This window comes from Pongo pygmaeus, chromosome 7, assembly GCF_028885625.2.
Source record: "Pongo pygmaeus isolate AG05252 chromosome 7, NHGRI_mPonPyg2-v2.0_pri, whole genome shotgun sequence".
NCBI lineage: Eukaryota > Metazoa > Chordata > Mammalia > Primates > Hominidae > Pongo > Pongo pygmaeus.
This window is the reverse complement of record NC_072380.2, coordinates 96,534,584-96,541,329: the sequence shown is the minus strand read 5'-3', so window position 1 is coordinate 96,541,329 and position 6,746 is coordinate 96,534,584. Positions and strand designations below refer to the sequence as shown.

The 6,746-nt window shown below is 39.2% G+C and overlaps 1 pseudogene; it reads left to right on the top strand.

The window, feature by feature from the left end:
- The first annotated feature begins 2,148 nt into the window (after positions 1-2,148).
- Positions 2,149-3,570, top strand: LOC129042785 (tropomyosin alpha-3 chain-like; annotated as a pseudogene).
- The last annotated feature ends 3,176 nt before the right edge of the window (positions 3,571-6,746 follow it).

Here is a 6,746-nt window from a genome sequence, read left to right as displayed (position 1 = left end):
GGGATCTGGAATCAAATATGGGATACTGGAGTTAATCCATGGCATTATTATTTCTGTATTCTTTAAACTTCTGGCACATACACACATGCACATTTTAGTTAAATTTAGTTATGTAAGGCATAATTCATACTTATTAATTAAAAAAACTTGGATTACACACATAAATTCCATCTCTAGACAGGATGGCCACTGGATTTCTGCTCAATTCCTTAATTGAGCAACAAATGCTTGTTGAACAAATAATTTGGGATAAGCAAATGATGCTTCAGAAAAAGATGTATGGGATCCATCATATTGAGTTGGCCTGATGTTGGTGAAAACAATTCAGAGTCATAAAGACATCAGTGGCAGCTCTATTTTGTTGGCACGTAGAGTAGCAATCCTCATTATTTTTATTTTCCATTGGAGAGGGCTGTTCAAATGCATGCAGCTCTCCCCAGGGTTACCATGTTGCTAGTTGTAAGTGCAGCTTTATTCTTCCTATCAAGAAATCATATTGCCACACAAATGAGTCAAACAGACACTGTTTTATGGATATGTTAAAAAATAATTTATTAAACTTGTAAATCACATATATATTTCAAGTCTTTGTAAGTAGTAGCAAATTGTCTGTAACCTCGAAAAGTGTATTATATCAAAGCCTTACTACACAGCAATTAAGAACAGCTGCATAAATAAACAATATTTCATTCTGATCATTAGGTTTTCCTTAAAGTGCTATTATATTGATTCTATAATCACTCTTCTGTCATGGTAACCATGATGCTTTCCACATTAATGATTCCTTTAAAATTCATTTTTTGGTAGTGTTGATAGGCCTTGAGAGATCTCTTCTGAAGCCTTTTCTTGCTCCAGAATGTGCCAGAGTGCTAATAAAAATTGAGAATATTGGTGTGGTCAAGATGTTTTATTTATATGCACTTCTATTGTGTGTCAGGCTTTTGCCAAGCACTTGAACAAAAATAATGAAAAGAACACTGACTCTTTGGCTTTTACTTTTTTAAAAAAACTGTCTGATGATATAGATTATATGTACTATGTAGAGGAATGATAGAGTCTGAAGAGTACTTACAACAAATCATTATGACCTCAGGTTTGAGGATGGTTTTGAGGAGGCAAAGTTGTAGACAGTGAAAATTTGAATAGCTCAAGTGACAGCTGATAAAGAATGGAGCTAGACTGGAGTTAAAAAGTTGTAGAAATAATAGGAAGAAGTTGCTTTGAACATCTCAGGAAGTAGAATGAACAGGACTTGATTATTGCGTAGGAGGGAGAATGAGAGATGTAGAAGAGACTAGAATGACTTTGATGACTGGTGAGTTGGCTGTGTGGACAGTAGTGGTATTAATGGAGATTGGGAAAACAGGAGTAGCTGATTTAGTGAGGGAAAGATGGTGGATTCAATTTTGGAATGTCTGGGTTAAGGCACCTGTGGAATTCAATTATTTATGCTCATCAGGCAGTTGGAGTCTTTACTTCAGGGTAAGAGTCAGGATCGAGGAACAGATTTGGGAGCCAGCAGCTTCAGGTGGTAATGTAAGACAAGAAAATAGATAAACTCCTTCAAATAGCATGTAGAATGAACAGCACAGGGATTGTGGATTTTTAGAAAATCAACATTTGAGGGGTGGGCACAGCATAACCTGAAACAATACATAGGATCAGAAATTCTCAGTGCCTGAGAAATGAATAGAGCTAAGATTTTCACAAGGGGATCAGTTAAGCTGAGCATGGTGGCACTTGCGTCCCAGCCACTTGAGAGGCTGAAGCAGGAGGATTGCTTGAGCCCAGGATTTTGATACCATCCCAGGCAACATAGCAAGACCTCCAACTCTTAAGAAAAAGAAAAGTGAGTCAACTACACAGCACCCAGATCTTGATTTCTAACACTATTCTCTAATAAAAGGAACCAGAGATCCTTGTAGAAATCTGGGGCAGGAAATACACAAGATGATCCTGGAGCACCTTGTAGTGCCTGAAAATAAGACACTGCTCAAAAAAACAAAAACAAACAGAAAAACAAATAGTCTGATTTAAAAATGGGAAAATGAGCTTAATAAACGTATCTCAAAAGAATATATAAATGCACAACACCACTGATAAGGAAGAGGCAGGAATGGAAGTGTGAGCAGCAGCTGGATGGTCACCATGGCTGGGACCACCACCATCAAAGCAATAAAGTTGGAGACCCCGGCTCTGCAGCAACAGGCTGATGATGCTGAGGAGAGAGTCAAGTGCTTCCAATGAGAAGTGTAGGGAGAAAGGCAGTCCCAGGAATAGGCTGAGGCTGAGAAGCCTCCTTGAACCTTAGGGTCCAACTGGTTGAAGATGAGCAGGATCACACTCAGGAGTGTGCGGCCACTGCCCTGCAAAAGCTGGAAGAAGTGGGAAAAGCTGCTGATAAGATTAAGAAAGGTATAGGCCAGGCACAGTGGCTCATGCCTGTAAGCCCAACACTTTGGGAGGCCGAGGCGGGGCGGATCACCTGAGGTCAGGAGTTCGAGACCAGCCTGACCAACCTGGAGTAACTCCGTCTCTACTAAATATACAAAGTTAGACAGGTATGGTGGCACATGCCTCTAATCCCAGCTACTTGGGAGGCTGAGCCAGGAGAATCACTTGAATCCGGGAGGCGGAGGTTGTGGTGAGCCGAGATCATGCCATTGTACTCCAGCCTGGGCAATAAGAGTGAAACTCCATCTCAAAAAAAAAAAGTAAGAAAGGTATAAAGGTTATTGAAAACTGGGCCTTAAAAGATGAAGGAAAGGCAGGGCATGGTGGCTCATGCCTGTAATCACAGCAGTTTGGAAGGCCAAGGCCAGCAGATCACTTGAGCCCAGGAGTTCGAGGCCAGCCCAGGCAACACGGGAAACCCCCATCTCTATTAAAAAAATACCAAAAAAAAAAAAAAATAGTTGTCCTTGTGGCACATGCTTGTAGTCCAAGCTACTTGGGAGGCTGAGGTTGGTGGGATACCTGAGTGGAGGAAGTCAAGGCTGCAGTAGGCTGAGATCATGCTGCTGCTCTCCAACCTAGGCATTGGAATGAGACCCTATCTCAAAAAAAAAAAAAAAAAAAAAAGAGAGAGAGCGAGAGAGACAGAGAGAGAGAGAGGGGGAAGAAAGAAAAACACAAAGAGGAAGAAAAGAAGATGAAGGAAAGATGGAACTCCGGAAAATCCAACTCAAAGAAGCTAAGCATATTGAAGAAAAGGCAGATAGGAAGTGTGAAGAAGTGGTTTATATATTGGTGATTATTGAAGGAGACATGGAATCCACAGAGAAAGGAGCTGAGCTGGCAGAGTCCTGTTGCCTAAAGGTGGATGAGCCAATTAGAATGATGGACCAGAACCTGAAATGTCTGTGTGTTGCTGAAGAAAAGTACTCTCAAAAAAAAGCCAAATAAGAGGAAGAAATCAAGATTCTTACTAATAAACTCAAGGAGCCAGCAGTTCATGCAGGTTTTGCTGAGAAATGAGTAGCCAAGCTGGGAAAGACAATTGATGATTTGGAAGATAAACTGAAATGCACCAAAGAGAAGCACCTCTGTATACAAAGGATGCTGGACTAGACTGTGCCTGAAGGAGATGTGGAGCACGCCGGTCCAACCCTGCTGCTGCTCTTCCCTCTGCCGCTGACTCCTTTGGAGGCCAGCCTTCCCCAAGCTGACATTGAAACGGAGGGCTGATCTTTAACTGGAAGGCTGCTTTCTCCTTTCACCACCCCTCCACCTATCTGTGTCTTTTTCACCAAACTGTCTCTGCCTCATTCCAGAGATTCCAGAGGGGTTAGAGGCTAAACACCTATAGGAACAACATTGAAGGGAATGCAAGCACAGGGCAAGATGTCTTTAATAGCGTGTTGTGATGTAAACACTTTGGTTTTTCTTTTTTTGTTTCTGTTTTTTGTTGTTGGTGGTGGTTTTGTGTGTTTGTTTGTTTGTTTGTTTGTTTTTTGAGACAGGGTCTCACTGAAATGCCTAGACTGCAGGACTGCAGTGCAGGGTGGCAATCGCTGCTCACTGCAGCCTAAACTTCCCAGGGTCAGGTGATCCTCCCACCTCAGCCTTCCAGGTAGCTGAGACTACAGGCGTGCTCCACCATACCTGGCTAATTTTTGTATTTTTTGTAGAGACAGAGTCTCGCCATGTTGCCCAGGCTGATCTCAAACTCCTGAGCTCAAGCCATCTGCCTCCCTTGCCTCTCAAACTGCTGTGATTACAAGTGTGAGCCATGTCACCCAGCCCTACAGTTCGTAATTAATTTTTTTGTTGTTTTGCAGCAACCATTTGTAAACTATTCCAGATAATTCTACAGCTTTGAAACAGTAATCTAATTTCTTCCTCACTTTTGGAAGGTGGCTTTTCAGCTTAATGCATATTACCCTCACCATAAAGGAGGGAAGACTATATGGGCCTACCTTACTGAGAACCAGAGCTCCGGGAAAGACTCCACCACAGAAAACCTCACTGTTCTGCACAAAGTACCAGAAAAACCAGAAAGGTGATTCCAGGAGGAGTTACCCAAACAACAACAACATTAAATGTGCTGTTCAGGTTTTCAGCTTTAAGTTGTCTTTGGATAACTTTATTTATATTTTTTACTTTCTTCATTAGAAGTGAGCAAATTAAGATGGTGAGACCTCTGAGACAAATTTTTGTCCTATCTCTACCCGCTTTCCAACAGCTCACACAATGGGTCATGTGCCCCTTATGTTAAGGTGAAGTAGAGATTAGAACAGTGGTTAGTAGAGTCAGGGAAGGATAGGGGAAAAGGGAGAATAGCCAAAGGTTGGTTAATGGATGGAACGGTACAGCTAGGTAGGAGAAATAAGTTTTACTGTTTTAGAGTACTATACGGTGACTATAACAACAAGTTATTATATGTTTTCAAATAGCTGGAAGAGTAGATTTTGAATGTTTCCAACATAAAGAAATGATCAATATTTGAGGTGAGGTGATGGATATGCTAATTACCCTGATTTGATCTTTACACATTGTATACATGTATCAAAATATCACACTCACCTCATAAATATGTACAATTATTATATGTCAACTAAAAATAATAATAAAAGCAAAAATAAATGACAAGTCACAGACTGGGAGAAAATATTTGCAAATCACATGTGTGATGAAGGACTTATATCTGGAATATATGAAGAAGTCTTAAAACTCAACAATAAGAAAACAAACAGCTCAATTTTAAAAATGGGGAAAATACATATAGAATACTTCACCAAAGAATATACAAAATGGCAAATACGCATGAAAATATGTTCAACATCATTGGTCATTAAGGAAAAGGCAAAGTACAAAATGATGAGATGACACTACATACATATTAGAATATTTAAAAGAAAAAAGCAAACTGATAAGACAAAATTCTGTTAAGGATTTGGAACAAGGGTACTGTCTTCTACTGCTGATAGGAATGCAAAAATGATACAGCTCCTTAGGAAGACAATGTCCTAGTTTTTAATAATATTAATCATAGACTAGCTCCTAGATATTAACTCAACTTATTTGAAAACTTATGTCAACCCGAAAACCTGTATGTGAAGGTTTATGGCAGCTTTATTCATAATTACTAAAAATTGGAAGAAACCAAGATGTCCTTCAATAAGTGAATGGATAAACACACCATGTTACATATCATGGGAGAAGTCTTCAGCCAGAGAAATGGAAAACACTATTCATCCACACAATAACATGGGTTAATCTAAAATGCATCTTGCTAAGTGAGAAAAACAGAGAGTAGAAATGCTATATATTGAATATATAGTACTCATAAGATATTCTGGAGAAAGCAAAAATATAGGGATGAAAAATCAGATCAGTGGTTTTTAGGAATTAAGAAAGGACGATTTCCTAGGGAAAACATAGGATATTCTTTACAGTGGTGGAACTAACCCATATGGTACTGGAGTCATGAATATATGACTCTGCATTTACCAAAACCCACAGAACTTACAGCACAAACAGTAAACCTTTATATATGAAAATTTCATACAAATCAACCAGGAGGTCAAGGATACAGGGAGTAAAATAGAGATTGTGACAATGCTTAGTGATTTACTTCCAAAGAGCAGGGTATGGTAAGGGGGAATAAAAGTATCTTTAAAATGGTAAAACCTGGCAGTCACCACCTTAAGCAAGTGAGCGAAGTTAACATCACCAAAAATAGGACAAATATTTCTGTGCCTTAAATTTTTCTATGCTTTCTGGTATACGGAGAAGGACACAACATCACTTCTATTCATGACCAAAATATGTAATATAAATTCAAGCATGAGAAAACATCAGGAAAAAAAATAAAATTGAAGGACATTCTAGAAAATAATTGGATTATACTCTTCAACACAGTCAAGATCCTGAGAGCAAAGACAAATCTGGAACTGTTTAAGACTAAAGAGAAGATATAACAACTAAATAAATATGTGATACTGGACTAGATTTTGAACCAGAATAGACTGATCTATAAAAGGTATTATTGGGACAATTAGAATTTGAATGTGATCTGCATACTGGAGTTGAGTCATTAGTACTTTTTATAGTTCACCAGTAGATTTCCATGTGCAACCAAGTTTGAGAACTAGTAGAGTCCCTCCCTTGGTTTTCATTTAGATTAACTGCTGGCCCAGTTAGACCAGGTAGTTTCTAACTCCACATAAATTGTATCAGGATTTCTAGGAAGCTCTGAAGACAGAGAGATTATAAAAATGTAATGCTATAAACCCAACGTTGGC